Source organism: Phaenicophaeus curvirostris, chromosome 9, assembly GCF_032191515.1.
Source record: "Phaenicophaeus curvirostris isolate KB17595 chromosome 9, BPBGC_Pcur_1.0, whole genome shotgun sequence".
NCBI lineage: Eukaryota > Metazoa > Chordata > Aves > Cuculiformes > Cuculidae > Phaenicophaeus > Phaenicophaeus curvirostris.
Window position 1 is genome coordinate 11,131,700 of NC_091400.1, and position 14,196 is coordinate 11,145,895.

A 14,196-nucleotide genomic window follows, 5' to 3' on the forward strand; every position below is an offset into this window, starting at 1 on the left:
GACTTTGACAATTTGCATGGTGGCATCAAAGGTTTAGGATTCAGCTGGAGGATTAGAGTAATGGCTTGCTTCCAAGATCATTTTGAGCTGCTTTCTTCTGCTGCACGCTTTACATGAATTGCATGGGTGATTATGGAAATGCCACTCAATTAAAACATGCAGAGATGGTGTGCCATCAGGAATTGGTCCTCAGCCTATTCCTCTGAAGTTAGTACAGCAAGATGACTATGTAGGAGCTCCTTAATCTTCAATTAGTTCCATCTTCAGGTTACTCTGCTTTATTTACTGGCATATTCTATCCTCAATACATAGAGAGAAGACTTTCTTCAGGCCAAGGATTTGATGGATAGATACTGTGAGGCTTTGTTTAAACTGAGAATCATGCTGAGGACCGAGATCAGGGCCCCATCAGTTGCTGTATTTTAAATAGTCTTATTTGAATACTGTTCTAATTGCTAATGATGACAAATCAACTGCCAGCAGCCATCCTAACATGTGTTGATCTTCATTTCTCCTACCCTCCCACTGCCTGCACAAGTGGTTCTAAGCAGTCATTGCCAGCAATCAAAGAGAGGAAAAAGGAAATGAGGACAGAGGACTGGCCAGGAGCATCAAAGAGCTTCACCCCTTTTAAGTGTGGACCCAGCATACATGGGCAAGAAGGGACTCTGGCATCCAACAGCAAAGCTGTTCCTTGAGCAGGGTAACAGCTATAAAGCAGGGCACTCAGCTGTTTGAGGACAGCTTTGCATTTCAAGCATCGACATTTCTTTGTTAGAAAACCAGGAAGTATACTTAATTAAAGCATCAGTGCTTACCAGGCTACTGAGTCTGGCTTTCACATTGCATGTAGAAGTCTTTATTCTCTATATTGTGTCCAGTTCTGGAATCCTTAAAATAAGAAGGAGATGGAACTGTTGGAGCAGGTCCAGAGGAGGCTACAAAGATGATCCGAGGGCTAGAGCATCTCCCATACGAGGACAGGCTGAGAGAGCTGGGGTTCTTCAGCCTGGAGAAGAGAAGGCTCCAAGGAGACCTTATAGTGACCTTCCAGTGCCTGAAGGAGGATACAGGAAAGCTGAGAAGGGACTTTGTTAAGAGGCATGGAGTGATAGGATGAGGGGGAATGGCTTTAAATGGGGGAGGGGAAGATTTGGACTTGACATAAGGAGGAATTTATTTATGATGAAAGTAGGGAGGCCCTGGCCCAGGTTGCCCAGAGCAGTGGTGGCTGCCCCATCCCTGGAGGTGTTTGAGGCCAGGTTGAATGGAGCTTGGAGCCCCTGATCCAGTGGGAGGTGTCCCTGCCCATGTTGGGGTGGAACTGGATGGGCTTTAAGGTCCTTTTCAACTCAAACCATTCTATGGTTCTGCTTTCAGAACTGAAAATGCCCACCTGGCATATTTATCTGTTAAAAGGAGTAATTGTTAATATTTGAAGGCAGCTAGTACAGTTTAGGTTATTTTTAAATACAAGATACCTTTTGCTCAGGAATTCCTGTCACTGCTTTACTAGGACAGATGACTGAGGGCCAAAGTTATAAATATGTATAAGTCTTTTGTGTATCCACATACCAAACACAGTTTCTGAGACAGTTTGGTCTACGTAGCTTACAGGAAGAGGACAATCAGTAAGTGGAGCAAATTGAAACACTGATATATATCGACATATGGTATTATTATAGCAAAAAAGGTTGATGTCCAGTTTCTAAATACTGATTTTTAAGGAGTTTATAAGATAGTATCTTGTGTTCTGTCTCCCCTCCAGTCATAAACCTGGTCTTTTATTGTTATAGAAAAGAGTAGTTCCAAGCTGAATATGGTTTTGTTTCCAAGCAATTGAGCTTTTTGAATGTATTGGTAGGAATCACTGTCCTGCAGATTCAAACTGTTGTAGCTTGAGATACAGCCAGGACATCGACTCCTGAAGTGAGGCCAGCACTTAGGGTCATGCAAGACTACCTGAAAAATGCAAAGCCTCTTGAAGAGGGGCATTGTAAACCTTGGAATGTATAGTGCCTCCATTTTGCTATATACTAATTTATATTTATTTACACCAAATACATGATAATAATAATAGAAAGAGTGCAGCCCTGAGTAAGTTACAAGGAGTAAAATTTCAGTTCCATCAACTTCTTTTTGTAACAGAGGATTCCACTCGTTCTTGCATGCGCTGTTTTTTATTTTAATCTTGTATCATGGGATACACCACTACTTTCTAACTTGGGGACATGGTTTAGTAGGTGTGGTGGTGGTGGGCTGAGGTTTACATTTGATGGTCTTAGAGTTTTTTTCCAATGTTGATGATTCTATGACTCTGAGCTTTTGCCCAGCTACTGGACTAAGAACAAGAAAAGAAATGCTCACAGACTGGCAGAAGAAAACTAAATATGAGAAACCCTGCAAATAGGTGAAAGCAGCCACTGGTTGTGATGGAGCCCAGGAGTGATTGACTGGAGCAAGACTGTAGAAGAGGAAAGAGCTTTGCTGGTTTCCACCTTCTTCATCCATTACACTTTCATGATTGAAGGTGGCCCAGAATTAGGTGCAGCCTGTGTAAAAGTGTAAGGCCTTTAACTTATAGCTTTTTCTGTTTTCCTGGTGATATTTCACTCCTCCCACTCCCCAAGTGTGAATATTGCTTTGTGGTTTTATGGAGGGGATGCTCCCTTTCTAGTAACAGCAGCTCCAAACTACCCGGATTTGTGAAAGGGAGAAATGCTAGCTCCAATTCTCAGTTCAGTGTCTCAGCAATTCCTTTGAATTCAAACAGCTTCTGAAAGCTGTTGTTATCTTTTTGAGTGTCCTTTGAGCTCTAAAGGTCAGTGCTGTCATCAGAGGCTTTATCTTCATTTTATCTGCTGCTGAGCTCACGTTGCCCTCCTGTTCTCAGTTAGAAAGTCCAGACTAAAAGTTGCTTGGCATTTATTACACGGATAAGCTTAAATTATGAAAGCTTCTTTCACTGTCTGGCTTTGAAAAGGCACTGCCATATTTTTCATAAATAATCAGAACTGAGTGTTTTGAGCTCCGTGGGAATTATTCGACGCTCCCTGTCAAACTCTATTAACTCCATGTCAGGTTCTTACTTACATACTGGCTTCACATTCACTTCAGTGATCTTATGAACACGAAAGGCTGACAGGCTTTACTCTTAGCTACTCAAAACTTCAACATTTTAATTGCTGCTGCGGTACCTGTCACTAAACTCGGCTAGCAGTGGCTTTGGTATGACTGCTTGAGACTTTTGGGTCTAAAAACCCTTCAAGTAAGAAGTCTTTTTGATACCAAAGGAATTAAAAAGCACACCTTAAATTTTTAAACTACATTCCTTTCAAAGGATCATTTTTAGCCTGTGAAAATCAATGGCAATCCATCCTGAGCCTTTGAGCATCAAGCCAGGCTCTTGTCTCTCAGGCACTTTCTGCGCTAGCTAGACATGGTAAACAAAATCTGATGAGCTCTAATTAAAATCACATTATTTAATGTGTGTACTTGGCAGAATGTTTTGCTTTCAAGTTGAAGCATGGTTCTGTTCTGGAAAGCCACTCTGAGTGGCATGGGGAAACAGTGTATTTATTTTTTCAGTTACTCTTCCCAGAAGAGTCTGCTCGCTTTGTAGGCAAAAAAAGAATTCCTCCTTACTGCTCCCCCTGCAAATGGAATACTTGAAACAAAACTTAAGCCATGTTCCTTGCTGCTTAGGATTCATCATCGTGGAATGTGCTAAAGCCTGGAGAGAGCATAGCTGGGATCAAAAATGCAAATGGAAGGTACCTGAATCAAAGATACATCAGTGACTTGGAACGCAGCTTTCTACACTGACTTCAATTATCTTTCCATCTGGTGTTTGGGAGCTAATTCTGAGAGTGTTTATATGTGTACTTAATTCTCATGGTGAAAGTATCACTGCCAATAAGTGGAAGCCCCATCTAGTTTCACTTTGCCAACTCTTTCATTTTTTTCTCTGAGTTTGCGAACTTCAGCTGCAGAACTGATGTTGGGGGAGGAGGGGAACCAAAAGAAAAAAAAAAGAGATCCTCCCAGTTCTGACACTGTGTCTCTTGCATCCACCTGGTTACTCAGCTGAAGTCTCCTAATCACACACTCTTGCTAAAGAACCCAAATGCGGTCTGAGCAGCCCTCCACTATGTCTGCCTCCCTGCTGAAATCCCCTGCTCCTGTAGCTGCTGCATGCACGAACCCCTTCATGCTCTGCCTGAACTCCAGCCTTGCCTCAACACAGCTGACAAAAAGGTCATAAAGCATGACCAGAAACAAGGAAATGTCACCTAGCAGATGTATTGGTATTATATCCTGTGGGTTCTTAGGTCTTAAATTGATTTTGGTTTTATTTTTATCATCAGTGACTGGGCTGTAGGTGGAACAGGAGGAGGTATTTTCCTCTGCTGGGAGGCTCGGACAGTTGTCAGAGGGATGGAAATGATAAAAATAAAAATAATTAATGGATAATTTCAAACAGAGTGGGTAGCCAGAAGCCACAAGTAGTTCAGGAGTGTTCACTCAGTTCCTGTTCTGTAACCTGCACTGATCTGTTCTCACCCGGTCCTGTGATCGCCTGGCTTTTACTGTCATGTGCAGATACACCCCAAAATTGGGAAGGTAAGGAAGAGTGAAAAATAGATTGGTTACTGTGGAATAAGTTGCACTGAAATGCCCTTGCATTTCTTTGGATCAAAGACTGCTTTAAATAGAAAAAAACCTAAGTTAAGGCCCAATTTAAAGTTAATCTTTCATTTCTATGAGCTCAATAACTGAAAAACATCTCCAGGGAGGGGGCAGCCACTACTTCCTTGAGTAACCTGGGCTGGTGTCTCACCACTCTCATCATGAAGAAATACCGCCATATGTCTAGTCTAAATCTGCCCCTCTCCAGTTTATAACCATTCCCCTTCATCCTGTCACCACAAGCCTTTGTGAACAGTCCCTGCCCAGCTTTCTTGTAGCCCTTTCAGGTACTGGAAGGTTGCTATAAGGTCTCCTTGGAGCCTTCTCTTCTCCAGGCTGAACAACCCCAACTCTCTCAGCCTGTCCTTGTATGGGAGGTGCTCCAGTCCTCGGATCATCTTTGTAGCCTCATCTGGACCTGTTCCAACAGTTCCCTCTCCTTCTTGTGCTGAGGATTCCAGAACTGGACACAGGACTCCAGATGAGGTCTCACAGGGGAGGAATAGAGGGGCAGAATCCCCTCCCTTGATCTGCTGGCCACGCTTCTTGTGATGCAGCCCAGGACATGGTTGGCCTTCTGGCCTGCGAGTGCACATTGTTATTGTTCAAGTTATATCATATCCAGATTTTAGACCCCTAGTGAAATATCCATCAGATGGTGTTTTGCTCTGGGCTGGCATACTTTGTAGCTTACCGTTTCCTTCTCAAAGGAAGGAAACCAGGGAGTAAAGTAACCCTGCTGAACGGCAGCCGAGTGCTTTCAGTGAGCTGAAGATAACTGCGAGGCATCATCTGTTCGCTGGCATGAGGAAAAGCAACTCTTCAGTCATATTTCCTAATCTGGAGGGACAGGTGGGTGTGGGAAGTGATGACAGCCGGTAATAGCTTTGGCTGGCCATCTGGCAGGGGTTTATTCACTCTGTGAAACATGGAGTTTAATAATGGCTTTAGAAAAAAAAAGTGTTGTCTAGAATTTCTGTCAGAAAAACAGGATTCCAGGAGGAGAGAGAATTTCTTCTACCCCAAAATATTTGTGGACATGGAGATACACGCACACACAAACACACAGAGTACATATATATGTATCTACCTGCATCCTCAGCAAGTTTTCTGGTGACCCCAAGCTGTGTGGCATGATTGAGACACTGGAGGGATGGGATGGCACCCTGAGGGACCTGGACAGGCTGGAGAGGGCTGTGTGGCCCTCGTGAGGTTCAACAAGGCCAAGGGCAAGGTCCTACACCTGGATCAGGGCAATCCCAAGCACAAATACAGCACGGGCAGAGAATGGGTTGGGATCAGCGCTGAGGAGAAGGACTTGGGGTGCTGGAGGATGAGAAGCTCAACAGGAGCTGGTAATGGGTGCTTGCAGCCCAGAAACCAACTGTGTCCTGTTATTACTTGTGAAAAAAAATCCTCACCTGAAGAACAGACACACGCTGTGGGATATTTTGGCATTGTGGCTGAACCAAACTATGTGCTGAAGCTCAACAACAATCTTGAACGTTGACTTGACACTAGATTGAGGTATTGACTGAGGCCTCAAGAAACATAACATGCTGGTGCTAAATAACTTCTACCTGATTCTATCCTTGAACTTCTTCCTGATGCCTAAAAAATGAGACAGGCTTGAGCCCTTGATGTGATTTCCACTTTCGAAGTGCTTCTATTTTTGATATTAAACATGCTGATTTTGAATTACAGCTGTAACTATTCAAAACTTATACTACACAAAAATCTTTTTAAAGCAGTGAAATGTAAAACGGATCAATGCAAAAGAAAAAAAATATGGAGTGTTTATAGTAGCTTCGCTATTTTGATGACTTGTGCGATTCCTCTGTGTAATTGTTCCACTAAGGCCTCAGCAGATGGAGTAAGAGGCAAGCTTTAAACACTGATAAGGAGTTCATGCACAAGTGTTTTTTGTCTCTTTTGTCAATTCAGAGATCTTTCATAACTGTTCCCAGAAGGCTGAGATTAACCAACAAATGGACAGAACGAGCTGGTTCCCATATGCTGGTTCTCATGCCAGAGATTCCCTGTTTTGCTCCCATTGGAAGCCGAGCCACAGCAGGAGCTGGAGCTGTTGCTGACCCAGCTCTCAAGGATGCTCAATGTACTTTAATCCTCAACATAAATCCTCAGCATAAGAATCCTAAACATAAGGACATGGAACTGTTAGAGGCTACAAAGATGATCAGGGACTCACCACAAGAAGGATGTTGAGGCTCTGGAGCGAGTCCAGAGAAGAGCAACAAAGCTGGTGAAGGGGCTGGAGAACAGGCCTTATGAGGAACAGCTGAGAGAGCTGGGGTTGTTTAGCCTGGAGAAGAGGAGGCTGAGGGGAGACCTCATTGCTCTCTACAACTACCTGAAAGGAGGTTGTAGAGAGGAGGGTGCTGGCCTCTTCTCCCAAGTGACAGGGAACAGAACAAGAGGAAATGACCTCAAGCTCCGCCAGGGGAGATTTAGGCTGGACATTAGGAAACAATTTTTCACAGAAAGGGTCATTGGGCACTGGAACAGGCTGCCCAGGGAGGTGGTTGATTCACCTTCCCTGGAGGTATTTAAGGCACGTGTGGACAAGGCGATGAGGGGCGTGGTTTAGTGTTTGATAGGAATGGTTGGACTCGATGATCTGGTGGGTCTCTTCCAACCTGGTGATTCTATGACTGGAGCACCTCCCATATAAGGCCAGGCTGAGAGAGTTGGGGTTGTTCAGCCTGGAGAAGAGAAGGCTCCAACAAGACCTTAGAGCAGCTTCTAGTACCTGAAGGGGCTGCAAGAAAGCTGGGGAGGGACTGTTTACAAAGGCTTGTAGTGGTAGGATTAGGGGGGAATGGGTATAAACTGGAGAGGGGCAGATTTGGACTAGACATAAGGTGGCATTTCCTCATGATGAGGGTGGTGAACCACTGAAACAGGTTGCCCAGAGCAGTGGTAGCTGCCCCATCCCTGGAGATGTTCAAGGCCAAGTTGTATGGGGCTTGGGCAGCCTGATCCAGTGGGAGGTGTCCCTGCACATGGCAGGGGGTGGAACTGTATGATCTTTAAGGTCCTTCCAACCCAAACTATTCTATGATTCTACCATGCAAAGTCAAAGTTAATTTACTCTGCAAGAAGAGCCCATATTTCTTAATTCAGAGTTCTCTTATCTCAGTGTAAATATTTCACCAATGTCTTGTCTCACAATACATTGAGATTTTAACCCTAATTTTATCAGTAATTGTTAGAAACTCAAGCAACTTTTTGATTCCAGTTGTAATATTTTGAAAGCAAATTGCACTGCTTCATAGGTTCTTTTATCCAGATATAGGAGGACAGAAGAAAACCTTTCTGATCTCCTGTGAATAAAAGCCAGCAAGTGACCACTCTAACTGCAGAGAAATCACTTCTGGATTCAATATGGATAGTAAAGCAGTTCCCAATTCAGACTCCAATGAGCACCCAAGTTGCCTAACAGGGAAGCCTGATTTCAAGACACATGTACTTTATAATTTAAAACATAAATACAGATGCTGGCCCTTGTGTTTTGTTCTAGTAATACTGAACTAGACTAGAATCTAGTTTTTTGCTCATTAGCACCCCGAGAACAGGAAAGATTGGATAAGCACATGCATCAGGTAAAAAAACCCAGCTAAGTTGTGATGATTTTGGCGCCGCACCTCATAAAATCAACCTTAATGTGTCTTGTTGGTGTTAGACACTATATAAAGATTTGGCTTCTATACTTGCATTTCAAAATCTATCATTTGTTCACTACGAGCTTGTTTTTGCTGAATTCTCACTGCATTTAATTCCTTAAAAATACTCTTCTATACACTCAACTGAAATTTCTTTACATCTGCATGCTGGGAACATTCGTATTTCAGCTTTCTTTGATGATCTTCCCTATATTTAATTCGTGTGCTTTCCATCTTCAATGCACTAATTAGCTTTTCACAGTCTGACTTTTCTACACTGTGCAATAGATCTTATTGAGTTAAAACCATTTCTATCCCTGTTTTCTCTTCCTTTCTCCAACTTCATATTTTTCCTTTTTATTAGTTCTGTGCCATCCTCTCTCTTGTCAGCAATGTGTATACAAGTAGATGAAAGCTGCTTCAAATTAACATCTTGCCCAACTCTTCCTGCTGTATGAAAGCTGATTTAAAGAGTAATTGGCCAAGCTCTTCAGCTGATTGAAGGTTGCTATGTAGGCTCCTCTGCAGCCATGTGGATTTACAGCACCTTACAGCCTGGTGCTTGGACTGAAGCCGTGGGCTGGGATCTGGAGTTGGGACAGTAGGTGTGGAGTCATTCATCACTCACCGTGTGACCATCATTAGTGCCTGCTCACAGCTATTACCTGTATACGGGGGAAATGGTTTGTATCTGAAATAAGTCAGTTGCTAAACTACGAGTGGGTTACTCGGGGTTTCAGACACAGTTCTCTCTCTCAGGGACAGCTTCTGTCTCTTTAATACTCTTAACTTTGTCATGTGTGCATTTGAGCTATCAGAAGCTTTGAGATGTCTTTACAAAAGAGCAGACCCCTTCCCTGGCTATTCGCTAGCAATAATTCATTAATGTCTTCCTTCTCACTCACATTTACTGAGCAAATTCTCCTGCAGTTCAAAGAAAATATTGCATGGATTCATATGGATGGTTCAGGTTGGCAGGGACCTCAAAGCCCATCCAGTCCCACCCCCTGCCATGGGCAGGGACACCTCCCACTGGATCAGGGGCTCCAAGCCCCATCCAACCTGGCCTTGAACACCTCCAGGGATGGGGCAGCCACCTCTGCTCTGGGCAACCTGGGCCAGGGCCTCCTCATCCTCACAGGAAAAAATTTCTTCCCAAGATCTCATCTCAATCTTCCATCTTTCAGCTGAAAACCATTCCCCCTTGTTCTTTCCCTGCACTCCCTTTTTCATCTTAAAAAAGTCCTGAGATCAGGGTTTAAAGGTGAGGGAAAGGTCGGTGGTAACCACTTCTGCTTTCCCTCTCTGGCTTCTGTTTAGGTAACCGAAGATCAGCCTTGCTTAAGCCGTACACCGGCACATCCAGTGCGTTGCCCAACCCAGTGTCACCAGTGGGGCTGCTCATTTTGCTCCGGCTGGTTCCAGATGGTCCGGGCTCCAGCCTGCTATTTCAGCAGGGCTAATGGGATTAGAGAGCACAAATCTTTCCCCCCACCGAAGTAAACAGAAATGACAGGCTGAATAATACCTCGCTTTTAAGGTTATCTTTTAGATGGTCCAGCTGACAGATATTTTACCGTTTGTCTTGAGTCAGAATCTTTTCCACTTAAAATAACTGCTGATTTATGCAATCAAGGCAAAAGCAGCAGCGAGTTACATGATCTTATAAGGTAATCACTTAAAAATATCTAATATAAATTTATCCACTTTCTTAAAATAGGCAAAATAGAGTGTACTCAGCAAAAATATTCCTTTTGATATAACCATCTGTATGCAAGTGCAATGCCAGCTGTGCTTTCCACAGCATCTTCCATTTGTTCAAATGCAAGATGTGAGTTGAAACACTTTGAGGGATGTTTTTCCACTATGTTTATTTGGTTTGCCTTTATATATTCATGACAGTGCTGCTCACAATTGTTACTGTAGATTCTTGGAAACCTTTACACCTTGCATTCTTTGATGCTTTACCCAATACAAATGGTCTGAGTGACGAATCTAGAGATCTAAAACAGGTAGGGAAACTAGTCTTTAATGCTAACTGACTTGGATTTGGCCAGGCACTCTGCCAGAGCCAAGAAAATGCTCTCCCCAACATCTCCCTATCTGAAAGCATCATAGTTTTACAAAGCTATGTCAGAGAGATGTCTGTGTACCAAAGATATCACCAAATAATTGAAACCAAAACTCTGCACAGAAATGGTCTAAATTTTCTTTTCAATAACCAGGACAAAAAAAAGGTCATTGTTTAAAGCTGAATTCTGGAAAAAGCCCTTGGGTTCCTTACTCACATAGATGTAAATAGGTGGCAAGGTTATAGGGTTACGTTCTTAATCTTGGAAGTGTGACTTTCAAACCCAACTGCATCACAAGTTTTTACAGACTTACGGGATGGCAAAGGCAGTTGGTTGATTTGTTTTGGTTTTTAATGTGTTTTTCTAGTGAATTCTTATCCCAGAATATCTAATCCTGAGCAATATTAACATTTTCTTCTGTTGTTGAGCAAACTTGCTCAAAGTTATTTCTAAGCAAGGCAAAAATTCTAAAGCTACTTCACTGAAAATGTTGCCTTCAAAAGCCATTTTCTGTTGCAAGAAGTAGAAAATGGGACCTGCTTTGATTCTGTAAATCAAAAGGCAAAGCTTACAGCAAGACTTCAGCTTTTTTATTGGCTTTTTTTTCCTCATAACTGTAGAAGAAGTCCTTAAAAAGTTATAATGAACCTTGTAACTTTGAACCATTGCAACCGAACGCCATTTGCTTCAGGACAGGCTCTGCCCTCCCTCCCTGGTTTGTGTGCTGTGGGCTTTCAGCAGACTTGTTTCTAATGATTTCAGTTCCCAGTGACTGATGCTTGGAAGGCTTTTGGGCTGATGAAATGACAAAAGAAAATGAAGCCTAAATACCACCTTTGTTATAAGTTTTTATTTGAGAAAACACTACACTGTTTTATGCCTGCTTTGCTTTTTAACAGACCCATTTGTGTGGAAGTCAACACCAAATTAAAGTTGTGGTGGTTCTCCCAGGCCAAATACATTAATTCTTCCAAAACTGCTTTTCCAGTATTGAGGCTATTCTTTTTTATCTAGGAAATGGGTGCTCTTGAAGGCAATGGTGTGTGCTAGGAACAACAGGGTGATTGCTTACAATAAGTAAGAGTTGCTCCTGTTTATTAGTATATATTTAGGGATGAGACATCTGGCATAAGCAGACCTTTTAATCCAGAAAACAAAAGCCAGATCACAGTAATACAAACAAAATGCAAATTAGAATCATAGAATCATAATGGTTAGAAAAGACCTCTAAGCTCATGCGGTCCAACTGTCAGCCCAACCCCACCGTGCCTGCTAAACCATGTCCCAGAGTGCCACGTCCACATGCTTTTGAACCCAGGGATGGAGACTCCACCACTGCCCTGGGCAGCCTCTGCCAGGGCTTCATTAACCTTTCCATAAAGACTTTTTTCCTAATATCCAATCTAAACCTTCCCTCATGCTGATATCGAAAATGTTGGCAAATAAAAACTCCCTAAGACTAGTTTTGGTGTTTTAGAAAGCAAGCATCCTTTATCAGGCCTAGGGAACATGTGGGAATGATCTCCATCAATCATGTGCAACGAGACAAAGGCTGTTACAGAATAGATTTCACACTTACATGCTTGTGTATAAATTTTCCTAGAAATCTTATGCATATTCTATTACTTTCCAAGCTTTAACTTTGATGTTATGAAACTTTGCAACAGTCAAAACTCTTACTAATTTGGAGCTGGCTCCAGCTCTCTGCTTGGCTTTGCCTTTCAGATTAGTAAGGATTCCAAATGCAGGTGATTACAGAGGAAGAGACATCTGTTTAGCACAAATCATTCCTCACATAATATGTTATAATTTTCAAGGAAAGAACAGTGTCTGAGAATCACTGTTTTAAGGAAAACATGCTATCAGAGAAAGAAAACATGCTATCAGAGGGATATTCTGTCTAGCTTTCAAAAACCATAACTACTTAGACAAAACTTAACTGTATTTTAGCTTAAATAAAAATATTCGACTTTGAAATGTTCCACAGATTGTATCAGTGCAACAGATTATTCTCTGAGACAGAAGCCTCATTCCAGCCTGGAACCCCAGTGACTTGCTGGCCAGGTGAAAGCAAGAAATAAGTGATCAGTCCTGATTCCCAGCAGCTGCTTCAGAAGCCTTTTAGGGAAGCAGAGAGAGGGGACTGATTGCTTGGAAAGAGCAGGAATGTCTGACTTGAGAGGTTAGTGTTGTTTTTACCTGTTAATGTTTTTTTTTATTTTATGGAAGTTAAATAGCTTCTGGAATGTTTCTTAGAAGTTGGTGTGGCACTTGTTGTCTGGGGTGTGCCTGTGTTCCTGTTGGGTTGATCGCTGCCTTGGTTTGCCGGCTGCTGGTTGGTCTTAGGAAAGCCTGTGGGCAGTTTGGTGGCTTGAGGATGTAGGAGCCAGGCTGTGTAGCTGTAGATTGGCTTTAGGCTCTGCAAAATCAGTTTTGTGTAAATATTTTGCAGTTAACATTGTTACTCCCTTAGGAAAAAGGGCACAACTCTATAGTTGTAAGCCCTGGGCTGCTGCTGGGCTCTTTCTTGAGGGTGAAGGCTGTGGGAGTGGGTCTGTAGCGAAGTGCAGGTAGAGTTCATTCCTTTGGGTTTTGCTGCGTTGCTTTATTTGTTGTTTCTTTGCCTTTCCCTTATCCTATGAACAGAGTTATTTTGGAAAATGTGGGCTCTCCACTAGCTTCCCTCTATGAATGTTTTAGAGGTAATAAATCGAGGTAAATGTAAGCAGAACCCTAATTCTTTCCCTGTGGCCAGGGTGACAAGCCAGGGAGTGTGGCAGGTTCTCAGTTGAGCCCCCTGACTGGTGTGGCACTGGTGTCCCAGCTACGGTGGGAGTTATAGGGAGAGCTGCTCTGGAAAGGGCAGCTGAGGACTTTGTAAGCAATGTGGGCTCATGATATCAGCCCCTGTAGCTCTTTCCTTTAAGCCATTTGTTCTGTTACCCTTACACTGTGCTGCCCTTGGGGCACAGACCCGGGCTCCCCCCTTGGTGTGAGGTGTTTGAGCGCTTGGCTTTCCTCTCTGTGCTGTGCAGGAGGGCACAGGTGGTCCTGGGTGGGTTCCTCTGATGGGTTCCACCTGCTTTGGCTTCTGCTAAGTGTTACAGACAAGCTGCTCTGCCTTTCCACCTGGGTTGCAAGTTGGCAGCTGAAGCATCGGGTGTTTGGTGAGTAATGCAGTCTATGAGAAATATTGTCTGCTTCCCCAGGGTTGACAGGGCTAGAAAGGAAACATTTATCAGAGCTGTTCCTCCTTTTCTGTCCTTTCTTTGGTCTTCTTTATGCATTGCATTAAAATAAAGAAGTGGCATGAGACACGAGGGTGATGAATCTCTTTAATTGTGAGGCTCTCTAATAGACTCCCTGGGGGCCCATTACACACTAGGGCTGCTGCTTAGCACATCTTCTCCTGGGTTCTGATCACCAGCACTTCTCCTCGTGATTAGACCTTTCGTCTTGAGCTCTGCTAGTGCTTTGCAAACATCCGTTATCTTCCACAACACTCAAGAGAATGTAATTACTTACAGTCTCTTACTGAATTGTAACTTGAATAAAGCAAGGCACAGACAAGGAATGGCAAGATGCTGTTGTCACATGGATGTGTGGCACCAGGGCTTCACGGGTGCTCCTGCTGTCATGTAATCGTCTAGAAACCATCTCTTCCCTCACAGAGTAGCTCATTCCTTGCAGATCATAAAGCATATGTGCCTTGGTGCTGATGAGGAAAGTTCCAAGTCCTTTCTTGGGTCTGG